General features: G+C 34.4%; 1 pseudogene; it reads left to right on the top strand.

The window, feature by feature from the left end:
- The first annotated feature begins 457 nt into the window (after nucleotides 1-457).
- Nucleotides 458-24322, top strand: part of LOC100931517 — a 78807-nt pseudogene continuing 54942 nt past the window's right edge.

Consider the following 24322-nt stretch of genomic DNA (forward strand, 5'->3'; position numbering starts at 1 on the left):
GTATTCTGAAACCACTTCCTTCATAATTTCTTTTATCACAATAATATCCCACCCACAATCAGCCATTAGCCAATTGATGAACATTACTTCAATTTTTTTTCTTTTTGCCATCACAAAAATAGTTGATATAAATAGTTTTATACATATAAGTTGTTTTCCTTTTTCTTTGATCTCTTTAGAATATAGACCTGATGATGACATTGCTGGGTCAAAAATCATTCACAATTTTGTAATCATTTGGACATAATTACAAATTATTTCCAGAAGGGTTGTAAGCCATGAAATATATTATCTATCTTCCTGCATCCCTTCCAGCTTTTGTAATTTCTATGTGTGAGGTAGTATAATTAAAACAAGTTATACAGTATCTCATCATGATGCACCAGGAACAGTGTTTAAGAAGTGTGAAGTATAAATACCTCCAGGTTAGTTCCACAGAAACAGCAAGTGGGGAGTCATGGGGCTAGTTGGGTTTGGAGGGATCCTCAGTCCAACCCACAGAACTTTCACCTCCAAGACAATGTGGGAAATCAGGAGTCTGAGTCTGGGAAGACTGAAGGAACCTCTGCTGATTAAGAAGGGCCAAACCCAGCTGTGTTGCAGAGGCACTGCCCTGGATAAGAGGGAACCTGTACACTTGGTGAGTACAAAAGCAGTGGGGGAAGGATGCTGCTGGCTTGGGGCACTTCGGAGGAGAGTGGAGTTTTGGTCTGAGGTTTCAGGTTAGAGCGGAGAGCTGAAGTGAAGCTAGTAGCAATATTTTCCCCTACCTCAGGATTAGAAGTCCTTATACTAATAGTTCTCAATGAAAAAAAAAAAAAAAAAAAAAAAAAAAAAAAGAACAGGCAAAGAAGAAAGAACTCAACCATAGAAACTTACTATGGAAATAAGGAAGACTAGGGTTCATTTTCAGAGGAAGACAATAAAGTTAAAAAAGCTTCTTCAACCCCAAAGAGTAACATTAGATGGTTACCTGCTGAGAAAGAATTTATAGAACTCCAAAACGATTTAGAAAATCAAATGAAAAAAGATTGAGGAAAAACTCAAATTAAATAAATGCATAAATGAATGAATAAAATAATTAAATAAATAAGGAGAATCGTTCAAGGAAAAAAAAAAGAGATTATTAAAAAAAAAAGTTAACCAACTTGAAAAGAGATAGAATATTAAAGAAGAAAAGGAGTTCCCCGGTATTTTTTGTTTGTTTTGTCTATGAGGTCATATAATATGTCTAGAAGGCATTTATCAACACATGTCTGAAAGTTAGAAAAGGTAATCAATATGGCTATGTCAATCTGAGATACATATATGCATAATATTGGACATATGAGAACTTGTAGAATTACTAAAGACAATAGGAAGGAGAATAAGAGAGAGAAAGAAAGAAGGGAGGAGGGAGTATTCAGATTGGCAGATGGAAAAACAAGTGATAAAAGAATTGAAGAGAAAACATTATCTAGAACAGAATTCTAGGAGGATAGACTATCCAGAAGAAAGACATGGTCAGTATTGTCCAAAACATTTATAGAAACCAAGTTAATATTAGGAGGGAAAACTATCAGATTCATTTATCTGAGACAGAAATTTCAGTAGATTTTTTTTTTTTCTGAAACATTTGGGTTAAGTGACTTGCCTAGAGTCACACAGCTAGGAAGTTTTAAGTGTCTGAAGTCAGATTTGACTCAAGTCCTCCTGACTTCAGGGCTGGTATTCTATCCACTGTACCATCTAGCTGCCCCTACTAGATTTTTTTTAATCTAGGTTTTTCATAGTATACTATGCTTGCTTTATTGGAAAATCAGAGTAAAACATTCAGTAATGAAGAGTACAATTTATAAAGTAAAAACAAAACAAAAATGTTTGACATGGACAAATAAATTAACAATACTTTTAATTTACCTGAGATCTTTACCTTATGATGAGAAGTTCACAGATCTGCTGACAATAATTCTGACTGGATTTTCAGAGAGTTCAGAAAAGGAAATCAATTGAGAAATTAGAGATGTGATTTTTTTCTCCCTTTGATGAGGGAACAAGAAGGAAAATAACTCAGTAGATGAATCCAAAGATAAGGATATTATTTCTGAATATCTGAGAGTCAAAGTTCTTACTATAGCTGATATTTCTTATCTTTAGACCTTGATAAATTCAGATTAGATGTTTAAAATAACACAGAAATCACATTAAGGACTACTTTAGCACATAATTGAAAAGGTGGAAAGTCATAAAAGAACTACCCAAAATCAAAGATTCTGGGTTTGGTTCTTGGTCTCAAAGCTTCCTACTCAAATGACTTTAGCCCAGTCACTTAAAATTTCCCCTGGAAACAATTTCCTCCTCTTTAAGACACGATTACACAAAATATCTTATCTTTCTCTATAGTGTCTAGTTCAAATCATTGTCATTTCAGATTTGCTGATACATTAAACAAGGCTTCATGCAAGGAGCTTTGCTGCAACCTCCATCCCTAACTCTGGAACTCAAACACACTACTCCTGGGTTTCTTATACAAATTGAAGATTCACCTTATTATTCATAAGGTCTAACCTTGTCCCTAACCAAATGTGTAGCTTTTTAGCCATCTCCAAGTCTCATGCCCCACATTTTCTACTATTTTTTGGAGTAATAATCAAACTAATATTTCAATTCTATTTCTGTTAAGGATATGCCAATCAATTTTCCTGAAATTCTAATCGCTATTCCTTCTGACTTGCTTTCCTTAAATACTAGAGCTAAAGCCCACTTTCTTATTTGTATTGTCTTCATCTATCAGAATGTAAGATCCATGAAGGCAAGGACTATGCTGCTTGATTGTATTTTATTCTTACCATTTACTGTAGTGTCTGGTATATAGTCTTCCTTCCTTCCTTTCTTTTTCTACATTTCTTTCTCCCTATCTTCCTTTTTTCCTCCTTTATTTCTTTCCTCCTTCTTTCTCTTCCCCCTTCCTTCCCTCCCTCACTTCTTCCCTCCCTCCCTCCTTTTCTTCCTTCCTTCTTCTCCTTCTCCTCGTCTCCATTTCTTGCTATTTTCACCCCACCCTCACCATCTTACAGATGAGGAAACTAAAGCAGGAAGAAGTTAAATGATTTACCCAGCATCACACAGCTACCAAATTAATGATACTAGAGTTGAATGCAGGACTTTCTGACTTCAGATGTACTGCTCTGAACAATGGTTCTGCTTCTTAAAATCTGCAGAATCTTTCAGTTTCTGTATCTTATAACATTATTGGAAACTGGTGGAACCTTTTAGGTAAAATGAGTGGAAGACTGTGTGATGAGGATTGGGAGGAGGGGAGATTTTTTTTTCTCTTTCTTTTTCCTCTTTAAAGTCAAAAATAAAAGGCCAACTAGGCATTTTTGTGATTTCTACCTTTAATTTGTCAGTTTTAGAAATGGAAATTTTTCCTTTTTGAATGGGAAAAAAAATCACCTTTCATTTATAATACTTTTCTTAATGTATCAGACAAAGAATGAAAACTATTTTCATCCCCTCTTTTTAACTCCTTTTAATAATACTTTATGTTTTCTTCTTTTAAAGTATATCATTGCAAACTGTCTTTAATGATCTCTTCATTTGTATGGGTGATTGTAACTTAGAAACCCTAAAGCTCAGAAAGTTACCTTTTCTTTAAGGAAAAAAAAAATCCCCTTTCTCAAATTTAACATTAAAAAAGCAGTGTTTATCACATGCATTTAATATCCTTTAAATCAGGGGTCCTCAAACTATGGCCAGCGGGCCAGATGCAGCAGCTGAAGATGTTTATCCTCTCACCCAGGGCTATGAAGTTTCTTTATTTAAAGGCCCACAAAACAAAGGTTTTGTTTTTACTATAGTCTGGCCCTCCAACAGTCTGAGGGACAGTGAACTGGCCCACTATTTAAAAAGTTTGAGGACCCCTGCTTTAAATGTTAGGCTTCTGTGGAAGGTCCTAGATAATTAAAGCATAAAGATTGTTGTCATGATTCCTTTTCTTTGAAAGTCAGGTAAGTTAGAGTTTTAAAATTATTATTTGTTTTTGTTTGTTTGTTTGTTTTTAATTTTAAAAGGGAAAAAAATCCCAAATTATAATTTCTTCTACAGAGTTGTGAGTTGACACTGAAGTTTAGCCAGAAACATTTCTGCTTTAAACATTCAGAATATAGGCCTGGTTTTAATATGGACTGAAGCTTTGGGGAAAACTGTTTGGACTTATATAGGACTGTGTGGTACTGCTTGCCAGGAACTCCAAACAGCTGCAAAACTTACTAATGCAAAAGAGGACCATTCTCACCATCAGTTGTAATCAAATCACTCTCTCAATAAAGATTTGAGATAGAGCCAAATAAATGGGATCTGCTCAAAAATCTGTTGCATTTTCTTGGGGGTAAATGACTCCTGTCTTCCCGTGTAAAATGACAAACAGGAGGTGAGCTAATTTTGCACCTTCTATGCTGACTGTGTGGCAGGCCTTTCTCAATGTTTTTGCATTCTTCCTGACTCAAACCTACTCTAGCTAAGCCCTGGCAAAAGGCTGATGAGAATTGCAGTTTTAGGATCTCCAAAACGGAGGAAGTCATTTTCGATCTAAGATTTTTTTGGGAGTTGATCAAAGACTGGGAAATTACATTGAACAGCACCCATGTGCAATGAGTCTAGGAAAAAGGTCTGAGGTGAATGTTTATTTCATCTCTCATCCATATATTTACCCCTGTGACTGCAAAAATAGTTTTATGGAGAATGATCAAAATACTTCATATTTTTGGATAGATCAAGGAGGGAGGGGACTAATTCAATAATATAAATTGCTTAAAAATAACTATTGATCACCTTCCACATCAAGCATGAGAAGACTTTGTTGTAACAGCTGACAGAAATAATTTTTGAGGGATAACAGACTAGCTTTAATAGGACTATATTCTGTTTAAGACTGAAATATTCTTTACAAATGTGAACTAATCAGGCTACACTTTGCTATGTGTGGGTATGAATTCTCTAGAGAGATCATCGGAATCTCTCTATGACCTTGGAAGTCCTGTGATCCAGACTCTCCATTTTAGAGATGACAGAACTGAGAACCAGACATGACTTACTCAAGATCACAAAGGGCATAGTAAGGAACAACTCTGGGATTTAAATTCAACATTCTTTCCATTGTATCACATCACTAAGATAAAATTGAGACTGTCTTCCCAGTTTCTAATATGTAGATGGATAAGTGAAGACCAGAAAGAACTAACAACATTTCCATATATCTGGAGCATGGCAACAGAACAATTGAGAATAGATTTCCAGGCTTTGAAAACCCAAGGAAAAACTAATATACCCAGATTTCTACTAAATAAAGACTTTTGACCTATAGGGTACATTTAAAATTCTTAATTCTTTGGAAACAAAATTTACTTCCACCTCAACCTCATCCTACTCTTTTGCCTTCATGCTTTGCTATAACTATCATCTTAGCAAAATTTTCTCTGGGGTTGACAAGTAAAATAACAGATGATAGAAAAAGCATTGATGACCTTTATTAAGCAGGTTAATTGAAAGAAAGCTGAACCTGAGTCCTTTAACAGTATGCCTCTTCTTTGACTTTTTCTCAGCACAAAACAATAAATTTTCTTCACATAAAATTCTCCTGAGGATGCCCAGAAGCCTCTTTATTCCTCTGCTTACTTTTCTGGAAACTATTTCTTTAATTGTTCTTTTTGCACTTTGGGGAATAACTAGGCAAAAGATACCCTCCAGTCTTTACCCTTGAGAAATGAACTTGGGGTTTAGGTCTCAGTTTGTCATTTTTAGTTTTAGGTACAGAGAGTGAAATCCCAGACCCTAGAACCCTAGCCAGGGGACCTTGAGAATTTCAGGTTAAATATTACAACCAGTCCAACAGGAAGAAGAGAAGCTGAGTCTTCAACAACTAGCCCAGGAGGCTAGCTTGAATGTAAATTTATGTTGATGGAACTAATGCTATATAAGAATTCAGTTAAGCTGCTCAAAGAACAAAGACTTATGGGAGTGGGAGAGATCTGCACAGAAATATTGATCATAATGTTGTTTGCTTATTCTGACTATAGCTTAAAAGCAAAATTATTCTTTTGTAAAAGCTAATAACCAAACAAAATTCCAAAGGATTCATGAATAAATGTGCTATCCATCTCCAGATGATAGACAAACTACAAATTGAATTATATTGCCTTTTTCATTTCTTTTTCAAGGAGATGATGATGATAATGATTGATGATGATGATGATGATGATGATGATGATTTTTTGGACATAGCTAATGCAGGAAATTGCTTTACATATTTGTAATAGGTTTTATTTTTCTTGACTCCTCAATCAGTAAGGGAAAGGAACAAAATTTAAACCAAAAAAATAAATTAAAAAAAAATTTTAAAGTAAAAGATATTCTGATTGTTAAATTCTTACATGAACCTGGAGTACTTGGATCCCAAAATTTGGAAGGGGGACTGAGAGAAATAAGAGAAGCCCCAAATCCCAACAACTTTGAGGATATCAGAGAAACCTGTGGGAGTTATTAATATAATACATCTGGAATTCAGACAATGAGGGTCAGAGTATCACTGTTTCAAAAGGAAAGAATTCTTACTTATAGTCACAAGACTAGGAAGTTATTATTCGAATGTTGTTCTCATTGAAAGGCAGAGTTTTTTCTTCCCACTACCTCAGGATGTCACTGAAACATCCCATGACAGATTTAGAAGGGGCCAAGAACTGCCTTACAAATTATTTCTCAATTGTATATTCAGTCTCCCACCTCCAAGCATTTTTAAAGGCTATTCCCTGTGTCCAGAATGCACTATCTCCTCTTCACCTCTCAGAAAAACCTCTCAGATCAGCTCTGTAAAACAGAGGGGAACCCTCTGTCTTTTAAATTCTTTTACAACTTTTCCTCTTCCTACTTTTCCAACCTTCTCCTACTTTACTCCTCCCCATAGTCCTTCTGATTCAGTGACGTTAGTCTCCTTGGTGCTCCCCACACAAGATAGTCCATCTCTTGATTCTGGGCATTTTCATTGGTTGTTCTCTTTCACTGGAGCTCCTCCAATACTCTTCTCTGTTTCTTGACTGCCTTCAAGTCTCAGCTAACATGCTTTCTTCTGCAACAAGTCTTTCCCACGTCTACTTAATGATGGTGCCTTTCCTCTGAGATTTTTCCCAATTATGCTGTATATAACCTATTTGTACATAGTTATTTTTATGTTGCCTTCACTGTTACATGTAACGCTCTGGCTAGCTTTCTGGAGGTCCTCCGAATGGGCCTTGGTTTCAGCAGAATGATCACCATGTGAATAGTCAGGAATAAAGTCCAAAGTCTTTATTATCTCCTTCACAGTCTGTCTCCTTCGCCTGGGGCCTGGCTAGCTTTCTGGGGGACCTTCAGATGGGACTTGGTCTTAGTGGAAAAATGCAGAAGGCAGGAGAATCACCAGGATGGCGAGAGATGGAATGTCTCTCTTCTAGTCCTTGTTGGTCCTTATATACTCTCTTAGTTACATCATTACAGTGCACTATGCATGTGTGAACTTAAAGAACCATAATATCCCCATGCTAAGTACTAAGTATATATGCAAACTAGAGAATCATTATCTCAATTCCACTGAGTTAACACCTTGTATAAGATTACTTGTTTCAAGTACACTTGACCCTCTACAATTACATTGCAAGCTCCTTGAGAATAGGGGCTCTTTCTGATGTTTATATAGTCATTGCTTATCACAGTGCCTAGCATATTGTAAGTTTATAATATGTACTTTTTGAAGAATTGACTCAAATATTTACTTTTACTATGAGAGGCTGCACAATACAGTGGATAGACCCTTGCAGTTGTAATCAGGAACACCTGAGTTTGACTCAAATCTCAAACAATTTACTAGTTATGTAATCCTAGAAATGTCATGCAGCTTCTCTAAACTTTATCTATGAAAGATGGATAATAGTATCCATTTTGGATTGTAGCTCTGAAGATCAAAGAAACTCAGCATTATTCTTCCATACATATTTCCATAGTTATTCTACTGTACAACAAAAAACAGATCAAAAAGAAAAAAAATAGAAAGACAACAAAATGCAACCAAACAACAATAAAAAAAAGTGAAACTACGAGTGTGATCCATAGTCTTCTCTCTAGGTACAGACATCTGGTTCTGTCCATCACAAGACCATTGAAACTGGCCTGAATCACCTCACAGATGAAAAGAGCCACGTCTATCAGAATTGATCATCATCATACAATCTTGTTGATGTGTACAATGTTCTCTTGATTCTACTTGCTTCATTTAGCATCAGTTCATATAAATCTCTCTAAGCCTTTCTGAAATCTTCTTGCTGATCATTTCTTATAGAACAATAATATATTCCATAACATTCATATACCATGACTTATTCAGCCATTTTTCAACCGATGAGCATCCATTCAGTTTTTAGTTCCTTGACACTACAAAAAAAGACTGCTACAAACATTTTTGTATGCACAGGTCCTTTCCCCTTTTTTATGATCTCTTAGGGAAACAGATCTAGTAGAGACACTGCTGGATCAAAAAGTATGCACAGTTTAATAGCCTTTTGGATATAATTCATTATTGCTTTCCAGAATGATTGGATCAGTTCACAACTCCACCAACAATGTATTAGTGTCCCAATTTTCCCATAAACCCTCCAATATTCAATCCAATTATCTTTTCCTGTCATTTTAGTCAATCTGAGAAATGTGTAGTGGTACCTCAGAGTTGTCTTAATTTTCATTTCTGTGATCAATAGAGATTTAGAGAATTTTTTCATATGACTAGAAGTGGTTTTAACTTCTTCATTTGAAAATTATCTGTTCATATCCTTTGACTACTTATCAATTGGAAACTATCTGGTATTCTTATAAATTTGAGTCAATTCTCTCTATATTTTACAAATGAGGCCTTTATAAGAACCCCTGAATATAAAGATTTTTTTTTCCTGGTTTACTACTTCCCTTCTAATCTTGTCATCATTGATTTTGTTTGCACAAAACCTTTTTAACAACATAATCAAAATGATCCATTTTTGCATTACATAATATACTCTAGTTCTTCTTTGGCCATAAGTGCCTTCCTTCTCCACAGATATAAGAGGTAGATTATCTTTTGTTCTTCTAATTTTCTTGTGGTATCGCTCTTTATGTCTAAATCATGAACCCATTTCAACCTTATTTTGGCAAAGGGTTCAGGTGTGGTTCAATGCCTAGTTTCTGCCATAGTAATCTATAATTTCCCCAGCAATTTTTGTCAAATAATGAGTTTTTATCCCAGAAACTGGGATTTTGGAGTTTATCAAACATTAGATTACTATAATCATTGACTATTATGTCTTGTGAATCTAATTTGTTCCACTGATCAACTCCTCTGTTTATTAGCCAGTACCAAATGGTTTTGATAACAGCTGCTTTAATTAGTTTTAAATCAATCACAGCTAGGTCACCTCCATTTGCATTTTTTTCATTAATTTCCTTGAAATTCTTGACATTTTGTTCTTCCAGATGAACTTTATTATTATTTTTTCTAGCTCTATAAAATAATTTCTTGAGAGTTTAATTAGTATGACCATGAATAAGTATATTAATTTAGATAGAATTATCATTTTTATTACATTAGCTCAGCCTACCCATGAGCCCTTGATATTCTTCCAATTGATAAGACTTTTTTTGTGTGGAAAGTGTTTTGTAATTGTGTATATATAGTTCCTGGCTTTGTCTTACTTAGCAAGTAGATTCTTAAACATTTTATACCATCTACAGGTATTTTAAATGGAATTTCTCTTTGTATCTCTTGCTGCTGGATTTAGTTGGTAAGGTATAAAAATGCTAATGGTTTATGTGGGTTTATTTTGTACCATGCAACTTTTTAAAGTTGTGAATTGTTTCTAGTAGTTTTTTATTTGATTTTCTACTATTCTTCATGTATATCATCATGTCATCTATACAGTGATAATTTGTTTTCTTCATTACCTACTCTATTTCCTTTAATATCTTTTTATTTTCTTATTGCTAAAGCTAACATTTTGAATAGAATATTGAATAGTAATGGTGATAGAAGACAACCTTAACCTTGTTTCACCTATGATCTTATGAAAATGATTCTAGTATAGACCCATTACATATGATGCTTGCTGATGGCTTTAAGTAGATGTCCCTGGTCATTTTAAGGAAAACTGCATCTATTCCTATACTCTCTAATGTTTTTAATAGGAATGGATGTTGCATTTTGTCAAATGCTTTTTTTTTTTTTTTTACATTTATTGAAATAGTCATATAATTTCTGTTAGTTTGGTTATACCAATAACCAATTATGCTAATAGTTTTTCTAATATTTTACCAGCCCTGAATTCCTGTATAAATCATACTTGGTCATGGTGTATTTTTCTGGTGATAACTTGCTGTAATCTCTTTCCTAATATTTTATTTAAGAATTTGCACCAATATTCATTAGGGAAATTGATCTATAATTTTCTTTCTCTGTTTAGACCCTACCTGGTTTAGTTATCAGCACCATATCTATATCACAAAAGGAAATTGGTAGAATTCCTTCTTTCCCTATTTTTCCAAGTAATTTGCACAGTATTGGAATTAATTGTTCTTTAAATGTTTCATGGAATGTACTTGTAAATCCATCTGGCCTTAGAAATATTTTTATTAGGGGGTTGAGTAATTATAACATGGTAGATTTTTTTTTTTTAAATGGAACTATTTAAAGAATTTATTTCCTCCACTGTTAATCTGGGCAAGCTTTATTTTTGTAAGTATTCATCCATTTCACTTAAATTATCAGATTTATTGGCACACACTTGAGCAAAATAGCTCCTAATTACTGCCCTAATTTCTTCTTAATTGGTAGAAAGTTCTGGGCAAACTTTATTTTTGTAAGTATTCATCCATTTCACTTAGATTATCAGATTTATTGGCATACACTGGAGCAAAATAACTCCTAATTACTGCCCAAATTTCTTCTCAATTGGTGGAAAGTTCACCCTTTTCGTTTTGGTACTAACAATTTGATGTTATTCTTTCCCTTTTCCAATGAAATTAGTCAAAAGTGTACCTATTTTATTGTTTTGTTTTTTTTCATAAAATCAACTCTTAGTTCTTTTTTTATTAATTCAATAGTTTACAAACTTTCAATTTTTTTAATTCCCCCTTTTATTTTTAGAATTTCAAATTAGATTTTTAATTTGTTATTTTTCTATCTCTTTTAGTTTCATGTCCAAATCATTAATCTTCTCTTTCTCTATTTTATGCAAGTAAACAACTAGTGACACAAAACTGCCCTTAAGAATTGCTTTGGCTACAAATCATAAATTTTGCTATCTTTTCTCATTATTGTCATTCTCTTGGATGGAATTATTGAATATGTCTACAATTTATTGTTTGTTTTTTTCCATTCATTCTTTAGGATTAGATTGAAACAATTAATTTCATTTAATTTTTGCTCTATTTTTCCTTAGTCCTTTATTACATGTAATTTTTATTGCATCATGATCTGAAAGAGATGCATTTACTATTTATTTCTGCCTTTCTGTATTTGATGTTGAGACTTTTTTGCCCTAATATATGGTCAATTTTCGTGTAGGTTCCATGTATTGCTGAGAAAAATGTCTTTCTGTCTCCATTCAATTTTTTCCAAAGGTCTATCATGCCTAACTTTTAAAAAAAAATTCTATTTAACTCCTTAACTTCTTTCTTAATTATTTTGTGGTTCTATTTATCTAGTTTTGATAGAGTGAATTTGAGATCCCCCATGGTACAATTTTGCAATTTATTTCTTTTTGCAGCTCTGTTAACTTCTCCTCTGAGAACTTTGATGCTATAACACTAGGTACATAAATGTTTAGTATTGATATTAATTCATTTTCTATAGTAGCCTTTAGTAAGATGTAGTTTCCTTCCTTAACTCTTTTAATTAGATTTATTTTCTCCTTTTACTTGATCTGATATCAGGATAGCTACCCCTAAATTTTTTTAAGTCAGCTGAAACATAATAGATTCTGCTCTAGACTTTTAGCTTTAATTTGTATGTATCACTCTACTTTAAATGTATTTTTTCTTAAACAATATATTGTAGGATTCTGGCTTTTAATCCAGTCTTCTATCTACTTCCATTTTATAGGAGCATTCATTCCATTGACATTCAGTTAGAATTACTAACTCTGTATTTCCTGCCATCTTATTTTCCTCATGTTAAAATTTTCTCTTTCCTTTCCCCTTTTCCCTCCCCACCAATGTTCTTGCTCCTTCTCTTCACCTGCAACCACAACCTAGGACTCTCTGGTCTGTACTTGGTACTCAAGTCCAGTACCAACAGAGGATATGCACTGTCTTCTTCTGATCAGTCACCCAACTCCTTCTCACATTCAGGCATACACACACACACACATACATGGAATGAATGCTTTGGTAGCTAAGGCCTGCTACAAACACAGATGCCCCCAGGGCACTCTTTGCTTTAGTTCTGCTCCTTAACTTGCAATGCTATTACTTAACCTCCCTTCACCCATGGATTCCTCCTTATCTTCCCTCACCCTTTGCTTCCCTGTCTACCCATTCCTCCTTCCTTATTATTTTATAGATTTTGGAGGGTGATATATCATTTATAGTATATATGTATGTAGTATTTAACCCATTCCCTATGTGAATAGGTTTTTAGAACTATAAGCCCTCCTCCCCCTCTAATGTCTCTGTATCTATCCTTCTACTGCACCTTATTTGCATAATATAATTAGTATTTTTATTTCTGCCTCAATTTTTCTATTTCAGTTGCCATATTGTTGGTGTTGATCTTAAATATATGGTATACATTTCCCATGTAACCAAAAAATAAATAAATAAACAATTTGTCCATGTTGAGTTCCTTGAAATTGATGTTTAATATTAATAATATTTAATTAATTTATATTAAATATTAATTATATTTAATTAATGATATGTTAAATTTTCTATTAACTTCAAGTTTAATTGATAGTCCTGAAAACCTTCAAATTTATTGAATGTTCATTTTTTCTCATTCAGTATTATACATAATTTTGGAGAATATTTTTGGCCACAGTGTCAACAGACATTGTTTCAGAATTTGAGGTCTTTTATTGTGGCTGTGTTGATAAGTCCTATAAAATTCTAATTGTATCTCCAGAATATTTTAATTTTTTTCTTGTTTCTTGCTAAATTTTCTCTTTAATCTGGGATTTTCAGAATTTAGCAAAAATATTCCTGTGTCCACAATGGATCTCATTGTGTTGGTAATCAGTGGATTTTTTCCATTTCTACTTTCCCCTCACATTCTATCACTCCAGGACAAATTTCTTGAATAATTTTTTGCATTATTGTGTCAAGATTACTTTTTTAGTCACAACTTTCAAGCAGTCCAATTATTGTTATATTCTTACTTTTTGATCTGTTCTCAAGATCTGTTGTTTTTTCTGAGATGTTTAACATTCTGTTCTTTTCTTTCATTTTTTATAATCTTTTTATTATTTCTTTATCTCTCATAGCTTCATTGGATTTCCCTCACCTAATTCTAATTTTCAAAGAGTTATTTTCATCTTTGAGAGTCTTATCTCTTTTTCTGGTTGATTAACTTTTTTTTTTTTATAATCTTGCTTTTCTTGGATTTTTTTTTTTTAGTTTTTGTTTTTTTTAGTTTTTCTTCAATGTCTCCCATTTGACTTTAAAATTCTTTTTTGAGTTCTTCAATAAATTCTCTCTGAGTAGGGAGCCATTTCATGTTGCTCTTTGGGGTAAAGAAGCTCTTTTTACTTTAGTGTCCTTTGATGAAGATGAACCCTGATCTTCCCTATTCCTCTAAGTTCCTATAGTTGGAACCACAGCAAAGTAGCTTTTCTGAGTTTTTTGTTTCTTTGTTTGTTTGTTTTTTAAATAAGAGGCAATAGTGTAAATTCCTTTACTTGTGGGGTGGGAGATAGTGCCTCTGCCTTCACTTCAACTCTCCCCTCTGACCAGAAACTCTAAACCAAGAGATCCTCCTCCTGCAAGTGCCCACACCCAGCAACACCTATGCCTCCCTGTCCTTGCCCTCACCAGATATGCTGGTTCCTTCTCTTCCAGGGGCCATGTCTCTGTAGCATAGCTGGGCCTGGCATTTGTAATCAGCCAAGAGTCCCTCACTCTTACCAAATTCAGACCCCAACTACTCAAGCTGTACAGGGAGGTGAAAATTTCTATGGTTTCTGCAGAGGCTTCAGCTAATCGAAACTCGCCCTGAGGCTCCCCACTTGGTTTTTCTAAGGAGCTAGCCTGGAGGTGTTTATACTTCATATAGGTTAATCCTCAACCTGAGGTAGTTCTTTAAATCTTCTTGGGTTATATCTAGAGGATCCCTGTGTTACCCCAAGTTTTCTTAATTTTTCACCAGTCTATGTTCTCCCTGAGGCACAAATTTGTTTGATTTGTGAGGGAACTCAGAGAGCTTGAAATTTACCAACCCATTCTATGATCTTCCCAGAATCCTCTAGCAATAGTAATTGTAAAAATATTTTAAAGCAAGTTTTTTTTCCCTCATAAATCCTCATTTCTTAAGCATAAAAGAAACAGTCAAATTTATTTTTAAAAATGCTATAATTGATAAATGATCAAAAGATAAAAACTATGCTTGAAGGGCTATAAAATCACGCATATCCTTTGACCAAGAATACAATTGGTAGGCATAAATCCCAAAAAGAAATTAAAAAAAAAAAAAAGGAAAAGGAACTATCATTAGAAAATATTTATAACAAAACTGTGCATACTCTTTCACACAACAGTGCCATTACTGAGTCTGTATCCCAAGGAAATCATAAAGGATATAAAAGGATCCACATATGCAAAAATGTTTTGTACCAGCTTTTTATGGTAGCAAAGAATTGAAAAAGAAGTGGATGCCCATCAATTAGGGAATGGCTGAATAAGCTGTGGTATATCATGGTAATGGAATATTATTGTTCTATTAAAAATGGTGAGCAAGCTAATTATAGAAAGGCTGGAACTATTTATTTACATGAACTGATGCTAAGCATGTTTTAAGCATGCTTGCTTTTTTAAAATGCTTGTTTTAAGCAGAACCAGAAATACCTTGTACATAATAACAGCAAGATTGGGTGATGATCAAGTATAAAAGGTTTGGTTCTTCTCAATAATTCAGTGATCCAAGGCAATTCCAATAGACTTTGAACAGAAAAATGTCATCTGTATCCTGAAGAAAGAACTATGGAGACCAAAAAATCAACATATGCTATGTTCATTTTGTATGAACATAATGATAATAAAATTTAATTACTATTAATAATAATTAATAATTTAATAAAATAAAAAATTAATTATTAATTAATAGTTAATAGTAATAATAAATTCTGGGGTTTTTTTTATCTCTCCTGTGTTTTTTTTTTCCCTTTTTTCCTGAGACAATTGGGATAAGTAACCTGCCCATGGTCAAACAGCCAGGAAGTGTTGTGTCTGAATCCAGATTTGAACTCGGGTCCTCCTGACTTCAGGGCTTGTCTTTATCTACAATACTAACCAGCTGCCCCTGGTTTTTCTCTTTTGCTCTGATTTTTCTCTCCCAACATGACTCATAAACAAGGTGTATTAAAAATAAATATACATACTACAATAAAAAATATTTAAAACTGCTCTCTTCTCAGAGCAAAACAATTGGAAATTAAGTGGATGCCCATCAATTGGGGAATGGCTGAATAAACTGTGGTATGTGATTGTGGTGGGATATTATTGTTATATGAAAAATTATGAGCAGAATGCTCTCAGAAAAAAAAAAATGTGGAGAATCCTCCATGAACTGAAGCAAAGTAAAATATACTAAAATAATAGCAGTGTTCTGGGATGACGAGCTCTGAATGACTTTGCTATGTTCAGCAATACAATGATCCATGGCTACTCTGAAGGATTTATGATGAAAAATCTATCCATACCCAGAGATTAAAGTCCTCTCCCTCTCCTTCTCCTTTTCTCTCCCCCTTCCTCTTCCCCTCCCCCTCTCCCATCTCTCTCTCTCTCTCTCTCTCTCTCTCTCTCTCTCTCTCTCTCTCTTTGTGTGTGTTTCTCTGTATCTTTTTAACTTGATTTTTCTTAAGGGTTAGGGGAGATCTGTTTTCTTTCACAACATGACTTTTATGAAATTATTTTGCATAACTTCACATGTGCTTTCTTACCAGCCCTGATGATTGGGTAAGTTGGAGAATCTAGAACTCAAAGTCTTAAAAACAAATATAAAAAATATTTTAAATGTAACTGGGGTAAAATAATAATAATTTTTTAAATTGTTTTGAGGCATTATTCTATTGGGGGAAATTTGAGAAAGTCAGAAAATTTCCAGATTTATTCCACCATCTCCCTACAATTTTCTCTCCATAGATCATCTTTTGCTTCTCTTTTTATTCCCAGGGCTTCCCACATTGCCTGGCATATAGTAAGTGCTTAATAAATATTTCTTTTATTGATGGATTTACTAAAATGACCTGGTTCATTTCTAATTGGCATTAGTAGGCAACCCACTGAAGAATTTAAGGAAGCCAAAGTATATACTAGTCCCAAATAAAACTTTAAAAGAAAACTCTTAGGGAACAAAAGAAAATTGAATGTTTCTACACCTGCACAATTTTTTTTTTTCTTTTCTCTTCTTTGCTCTCACATATCTTTATGTAACTGTCGAACAAAACCTTGCTGTTTCTCCCAAGTGACCTTTCAAATTCTCCTTAAACCACTTTGCTTAAAGTCCTGCTGATTTGCACTGCTCTTTCTCCTGTTTGTCTGCTGGATTGACTCTATGGAACATTCCTCTCTAATCATGACCTAAGTCATTACTGATAAGGAGGGGATAGAGGTGGGATCCTCTTCCACTGCTATTGGAATAAGGCTCACAAATATTTTCATTTTAATTCCATATGTTTCTTTTCTTCCTCTCACTCAAAATATGAATCAAAAGACTCTACTGGCCCACTATGACCCCTTTTTAGCCCTTTCATAGGTGAGGCTGTCTGGTTTACTGCTATTTCTGCTGACTTCCCTTCCCTTCTCTGAAAGAGTCTGTTTTATCTAAGTAGAATAGGATATGAAAAGTCTACCATGGGTCCCTCCATCCTGCTGAAACTGGGAGGCACTTTCATAACCCATTTCTTATGCCCCACATAGAGATAAATATAGTCAGTTTTTGCAGATACACATTGCCATTTTCTCACTCTTAATGTGTGTGTGTGTGTGTGTACACATATACACACACATATATATGTATAATCTACAAAATATGTATTTATATCAAAACAATATAAACATAACATCATAACATTTATCCTGGTGTTCAGAGTGATTTTTGTCCAGGGAACAGGGAATAACTCCCTTTACCCTATACACACCAACCTCCTCTCCCACTCCCTCCCTTTCCATCTTCCTCCCCTTTCCTTTTTTCATCTTTCCTTTCTGCCTCTTCCTCCTCTTCTCTCTTTCTCTTTCTCCCTCATTTTCTTTCCCTTTTCCTCCCTCCCATTTCCTCTCCTTCCTGTCCCTACTTCCCTCTTTCTCTCCAACCTTTTTTTTCTTCCCTCCCCCTCCTTCCCCTCATCTTTCACCTTTCCTTTCCCCCTCTGGCCCCTCCCCTTGCTCCTTCTCTCTTTTTCCCTTCCCCCCCTTCTTCCTCCTCCCCCTCCTCCCTTTCTTCTTCTTCTTCCCTCTACTCCCCTTCCCCTCCCTCCCCTTCCTCCCCATTCTCCTCTGCACTACCTGAAGATAAGGTCCTTGAAGACAATAATAGATTTCCACTGTCTTTCTATCTTCAAGCAGAGGGCTTAGAATCTTTATTTATTAAATTTTATTGCTGAATCTGTGACTCTGCTGAATTCCTATTGGGGAAATTCTTCCACTAATGAAGATCTTTGTCTTCTCTGCAAGTTGCAGTCTTAGAAAATTGACGGGATCACTTAGAAATGAAGTGATTTATCTAGGGTTACACAGTATATATCAGAAGTAAAGTTGGAACTCAGGTCTTCTTAGCTTTAGGGGCACTTTTTTATCTATGTCATGATGAACATATAAATGTTTAATAAATCCTCACTGAGCTGACTAGGCTTGAGATTTCATTATAATCTCATTTCTTTCTTTCACACCCAAAAGCATGCTGGTACTCCATTTCTTTGTGCCCTTGGGCATCTTTGACCAACTGAGATACAAAGGAAGTATGGACCAGAATAATAAGAGCATCAGTAGCAACAGCAACCACCACAACAGTAACTAACATTAGGGCTTATTGTGTGCTGGGTACTGTGCTAAGTGCTTTATAAGCAATTCTGCTTGTCTTGTCTTTGATAAATGTTGATTCATTTGAATTTGATCCTTCTAATCCCTAGAGTAGAGGGAAAGATGTGTCATTCTTATCCCTATTTTAGGAATCTGAGAAACAGAAGTGACCAGCCTGGGTTCATAGATTTAATAAGTGTGTCAGGTTACACATGGAACTCAGGTGTTCTTGACTTCAAATTTAACACTATGTACTGGACTAGCTAGTTGGGTCAATATTGTGTTTTCCCTTACAAACACTAATTCATATTCTCTCAAATAATTGAAAGATAAATTTATTTGTTGACTTTGAAATACGTTGTTTCTGATTTCAAAATAAAATTAGGTAGTGAGGTATAGTGGATCAGAAGCTAGACTTATTGTCCTAATGAAGCAGGTTGTGGTCCCTTTAAAAAACTATATTTCCTATTAATTTGTGATCCCTTTCAGAATCTCAACCATTCCCGGGGAAGACATATCCTCCCTAGATAAGTTATCTTTCCAGGATGCCAGGGCTTTTGATTCAATTAGAAATCCTGGTCAAAAAGCACCCCTTTGAAGTGTTAATTCCAATAGGAGATCCAGGCTGTCCCATCCCCAACTGGGTCTGACCTGCTTGGACTGTCCCAGCCCCCACTGGGTCTGAGGTGCTCAGTCTGTCCCAGCCTCCACCAAGACACCCAATAGAATAGCTTCCTAATAGGTCTATAATAGATCTTTTGCAGATGGACCTCTGTAGCTCAATCAAATGCCAGGTCTTTCTGTCCATTGAAAACTGAATTCTCAGTGCAAAACTTCATTTTCTCATAGATCTGCCACTATACAAGTCAGTCTCTTGGTAAACTGATTTCTATCTAACAATAAACTTTCATTTTGCAACTAATAATTCAGGAATGAGTGAATTCTTTCACTCCTAAAACCTGTGGCCAATTTAAAGGGGATTCCTAACAACCCTCTTATAGCCACTAACCTCTAGACCACCAGGAATCTAAACCACTCAAACACCATCATTAAGATGCAGTTCCATATTCTGTCTTAGAAACCTAATTACTTTGAGCAAGTACAACTTTGCTTGAAGATACAGTTTATTTATTTGTAAAATGGAGCTTTAATACCATAGAATTGTTGGACTACACCACAGGTCAGACAGAAATAGTCCCTATGACCGTTTGGAGTTGAGATGTCTCTAAAATTGCACATCAATTAACAATAGCATTTACATAGTGCTTATTATGTGCCAGACACTATGCTAAGTACTTCACTTATTTTTCACTCACTCAATCCTTACAACAACCCTGGAAAGTAGATGTTATGATCCCCATTTTATAGATAAGAAAATTGAGGGAAAGGTTGAATAATTGTATTCGTCACATATCTAGTAGGTATCTGAGCCCAGATTATAACTAGGTTTTTCTGACTCCAAACTCCAAGCTCTGTCTACTTCATTATCTAGCTGCCTGCGATATATTTGCCTGTTCCTTGGCTTTAATCTGCCAAGACACAATAATATGAAAAGATTTTATTTCCTTTAATTTAGAGATTATGAATATTTGATCTGGTGACATTTATCAATCACTCAATTATAAAAAAAAAATTATCATATACTTACTACACACTAGCAATTATACTAAGCCCTCAAGATATGAAGGCAAAAGTGAAAGAATCCTTGCTGTCAAAGTCCATATGTTCAAATGGGTTGGGAGCTACAATTTCCAAAAAAATAAATTCAAAGTTACCTTAGAAAGGAAAGATGCCATATTCTTATGGATAAATTATTTCTAGGAGGTAATGGGTAATGGTTCTCTTTATAATAATATTCTTGCCTAGAACATTTTGTTGATTAAATTCTCATATAATTTGGGATTCACATTTATCTCATGATCACTTATAATCTATTTGTTTACAAAGGATATAGATTCTATGATGTATAATTCTAGGCATCTTAATGGATCTTTCTAATTTGATAGATACTACATTTTTGCAACCTATAATGATACATCACTGTTTCTACTTACCTACCTTCATATCATACTCTGCTTTGAGCAATGAGCACAATCTCATTAAAGATAACCTTTGTTGGAATCCTTACAAAGTGTTGACTCATTCGAGTTGATAGAGACAATAATTATCTAATTTAGCATGGTACTTAGCAAATTCTCTAGCTCACTAATGCATTTAAGTACTTAAATACTTAAACACTTAAGTACTTATTATTTAAATACTTAAATACATTAGTGAGCTAGAGAACTTTGTAAGGATTCCAACAAACCTTTTTTTAAAAAATTTCTAATGACAATGATCTGATCCTATAACAATAAAAAATTGTATTTCATTAATAAATCCATTTGACCCATCTATCTATTAAATGCCTAGTTATTTTACATATTGTTTCTTGGGTAAATATGGATGTCTCATGAAATATTTTTATTCCATTCTTGGATAGCTATTTTGTATGATTTTAGACTTAATTCAATATTTGTATTTTTCTGATTTAATCATGGGATTTTAGACTAATTATGTACACAAAAGCATAATTGAATCAAGGAAATGCATGCAAATGTTATAGTTTTATCCTCCAATCAAGAAAGGTATGACTGACCATTTTCTAATCTTTCAACTGAGTTGAAAAGATGAAGAATAAATTGGGGATAAAACAGAGTTAAAACAATTGAGAAAAATGAAGCACAAGATTAGACTGAAGAAAGGATAGTTAGCAGGACCCAGAAATTCAGTTGTTATTGGAAATTCTAGGAACTGGTATTATAAATCTAATAGGAGTTTTCTGTTGTTTTACATAAGCATAGTATTTCCTCCATTGGAAAAAATATTGCTTTATAAATTCTTCAGATTAACAATAATTAGTTCACCCAAAGGGCATTAAAATGATGGCAAACTATCTAGAAGTTTAATAAAATAACAGGTCTATGATTCTTCAATCTGAAAATTAATAACAGATACAAATTCAATGCCATGTACATGTTTTCAATCTGAGGCAGTGTGAATGCTCTCAATTTCTGGTGGTCAAGAGGTTACTGGCAATAAGAGAGCTATTACAATTGGCCACAGGTTTAGAGTAAAAGAATTCATTTATTCCCGAATTATTAGTTGCAAAATGAAAGTTCATTGTTGTATAGAAATCAGTTTGCCAAGGGACTGACTTCTACAGTGGCAAAGATCTATTGGAGAAATGGAATTTTGGTGCTGAGCATTTTCTCATTGGGCAGAAAGGTCCTGGCAGCTGAGCAAGCAAACTAGGCCATCTGCAAAGACTTTAGATGAGAGAAGCTGTTTTATTGGGTACCTTGGTGGGACTGGGACAGCCCAAGCTGATTAGACCAGGATTCCTCAATTGAATGAGAATGTAGAATTTCTAAGGAAGTTGATTTGCCACTTAATAGTATCTCTTCCAGGATCTCTTCCAGGACTTATCCTGGAAGGATGGGTCTTCTCTAGTCTCATTGGAGCTTGAGAGATCCTGATCTTTGAGAACACAGAAACAATCCAAATATAATATTCTGGTGTTAATTAAAATGCATGTTAAAGCCTTTTCCTCCATGTGTCTTCCCTGGGGAAAAAGTATTTTTCTCCATCTTCCAAATGTTCAATTTGACCTCTGAAATCAACATAAAACCCTTTAGTCTCTATTTTTTTAAGTACAATTTTGTACTTAGTAAGTTTCAGTGATATAAAAACCAAGCTAAAGTGAATTATTCCCCCACCTCATAGAGGGATGTGTATGTGAGAACTAGAGAAAGGTATTAGGAGAAAGAAATACTTGTATATTTGTTATTGCTATGTCCAGTAAGTATCCCTTTGTAAAAGCTCATCTGATATTAAGTGGTTAAACAGAATGGGAGTGCTCATCCCAGCCTTTCCCACCCCATCGAAAAAAATATGTAGAAGCATAATCAAGGAGGGCTTGAACCACTGGAAATAAAGAGAAATTCCCCAGATCCTTCAACCTACTACAGAAACCTGAAAGACAAGGTATAAATATAACAGACTTGGCTCTCACAGAGTGGGGCCAGAAAAATCATGTTACATATGTACATCAAGCATTTCATATGATATGTTGGTATAATTCCTATTATGACTTGAAATCTATACTCACTTCTCAGGACTTATTAGCTCAACCATAGTGCTTCCTAACCTCTACCAAAGATGTCATATGTTAGAACAATTGTCTCCAACATTATTGTTTGTGGTATATTTTAAATATAAAATAGTTCTCCATATGGATATGTTATTTTGACATTTTCCCTCTATTTGGGTGTATTTTATACAAGATACCCTAAAAGTCTTAGTGCAGTTTTAATCTTTAAGCTTTAAAACTGCACTAAGACTTTTGGGACATCCTGTGTAAGACATTGCTAAGCCATGAGTGCAGAACTGAGTTAAAGGCTTTCTGATAGTGTATGAAGGTAATATAAATGTTATGGAGTTCCTAGTGCTTCATTCACTAATCATGAAATTAATGATGAGTTGTTCTCCATCTTTTTTTTCTTTTTTGGTTACACATTCTAATACAGTTTTCTTGCCAGCGTTTTTAATTTTCTTTTAGCAGTACAATCTATGAATACCCTATATCAAATGCATAACATATAATTGACCTAAATTTAGAAGGGTCACTGGTATTCTCATCTTTTGGTAATAAATATATGATACCTTCTTTTCAGAAAGAAGGAAACAGGCTTCCATAGTCCATTCAGCTGGTAAAGTAATTTACTAGTAATTCCTGAACCATTGTGAAGTATTTGAGCTAGTAATTATGGCTCTTATTCAGCTCTGCTGCCTTTTAGTTTTTTAGGGGAGCTTGAGTTTCAGTCACCTTCCTTCTTATAACCCTTCTGTTGTTCATTATATTGCTAATATGCAAACTTTCTGTTTCACATTTCATCTAACTTGCATTTTCATGGTCCTGGCCTTTTTTCAACAATGGAAAAAAAATTACCAGAAATTTTCCATATCCTCTTTTTCTGAAATTTATATTTCTCTTCTAATTTCTTTGCTTTTCAATTCTCTACCATATAATTTTTGGCTAGGCTGTGGTGTTTTCCTTCTTTTCTCTCCAAGGAAGGACATGGTGGACCAAATTGAGTCCTCGGGGAGCCTGGACTCTAGAGAAAGCGATCAAGCTCTTTTTCTCACATTTTTGAATCTTTATGCTCCCACCCTGGAATCCCCGAAATAATCACTAAAGCTTGATCCTGGTTTGTATCTAGGATTCTTCTAATGAGGAAAATAGAAAGGTATTCAATTATATAATACAAATCAGGTCTAGGGCAGCTATTAATTTCCTCCACACAAAAAGAAATGCTTAACACAAGATACTCATGTATGTACATTAATAAAGACTTAAATAAGCAAGGGTAATGACATAACTACTACTATATATTCTCCAGAGTTTAAGGACTAAAATATCAAACATGACACTATTTTAGGACTGCTGAATCATCAATCTGTTGTTAATTTGGCTTTTCCCTCTTCCTCTCTAATTCCATCTCTTCTGGATAATAAGACTGGGAATTAGACTCATTTTCCTATTTATGGTCATCTTCTCTAATGCAGAAATGTCTCCTCATGGTCAGATCCAAATGAGAGGTGAGAAATATTGAAAAATTAGGTTTACACAGTTGCAAGCTTCAAAATAATGTAAGATAAATACTACTGACAAATGGATTTTCAAAATGTGAGAAATAAGGGAAGGTTAAGTTTCCACAGAACAATTAAGTTTCAGTCTCTCAGAAGCCTTAACCATACAAGGAATTGGGGAGCTAGAAAGACATTAGTGGATTTAATTACTCAGAAGGAGTCTTGTGGTTTTGAGAAAATCACAATTTTAAGATAAGAGCTGATCCAGCTCAAACTGATTGTGGTTAATGGCTAGACTTGACCAAACTACTATTGTGCCTACTTAATAGACTAATTGAATATTGAACACACCCCATAGGAGGAGTTTTCAGCCATTTTTGTACATGGGTTGTATGATAGGGAGGGGGACTTGTTTATATATATTTAGGGGGAA

This window comes from Sarcophilus harrisii, chromosome 6 (assembly GCF_902635505.1).
Source record: "Sarcophilus harrisii chromosome 6, mSarHar1.11, whole genome shotgun sequence".
Classification (NCBI taxonomy): Eukaryota; Metazoa; Chordata; class Mammalia; order Dasyuromorphia; family Dasyuridae; genus Sarcophilus; species Sarcophilus harrisii.